The sequence below is a fragment of the Vespula pensylvanica genome, chromosome 3 (genome assembly GCF_014466175.1).
Source record: "Vespula pensylvanica isolate Volc-1 chromosome 3, ASM1446617v1, whole genome shotgun sequence".
Lineage (NCBI taxonomy): Eukaryota > Metazoa > Arthropoda > Insecta > Hymenoptera > Vespidae > Vespula > Vespula pensylvanica.
In genome coordinates, this window is record NC_057687.1 from 3,013,166 (window position 1) to 3,014,199 (window position 1,034).

Sequence of the window (1,034 nt, forward strand, 5' to 3'; positions counted from 1 at the left end):
CATATCTGAGTAATTATTGCGAAAAATAAGTATGATTTTGTATAGCTCACAAAATATTTTATAATATTTAATAAAATTGTGTATGTACTGAAGAAAGTAGCAGTGATTAGTAAAATATGAAATGTAAAAAATATGCGTTTTTGACTGTTACGTTTTATTATTTTGTTATTATTATTATTACTATTATTATTATTGTTATTGTTATTGTTGTTAACATTGTTCTTTTCATTGTCATTGTTATTGTAATTTTATTGTTATTGTTATTGTTATTATTATCGTTATTGGTATCATTAATATTATTATTATTATAAATTGTGTGAAACCAAGAAGTAAGCTAAGCAGTGTTACGGAGATTGTAGATAATGATATGTGTGATCTGAAGAAGGAATAAATCTTGAGAATACGTAAGTACAAAGAGTACAGATGTCACATAGCAAGAATGACGGGTGCAAAGGATACAATGTAAAGGAGTTTTATTTTCTTTCATTATTCCTTTATTTGTGTATTCAATTTTTAAGCAAAATTACTTGCATCATTTGTAGAGGTGAATATAATATCGTGCGAATCTCAATACGGTTACCGACAATTCCTATGTAATCTATAGTACTGTTGTAACTTTTCTGTGCGTATGGGATGTATTAAAAATTGATTCCGAGTATATCTAAGTGCTACTTTCTCTGTAATATTCTAGGCAGAGCTGACTAGCAATTTTTATCCAGACGGTTTATGTGGTTATTGATAATTTGACGTTGCTATAAAAGATTTATAATTTTTCTTCACCTGATGAAATTTTTATTACTTTCTTAATATTATCTTTTCTAACGAATCACTATGCATTTAAAATATTACGTAGAAAAATAGATTGTAGCATTTCAATTTTCTTTATGTTGGATTTGATTGCCATGCCCCAGATTTGCAGGTCGTATAATTACATGCATTTTCTAATGGCTATGTATATAAAGAGTTTATTGTTTATAATCAATTTGAAATTATTTGAAATATGCCAGTACATAGATCTTCGTGTATTCTTTATA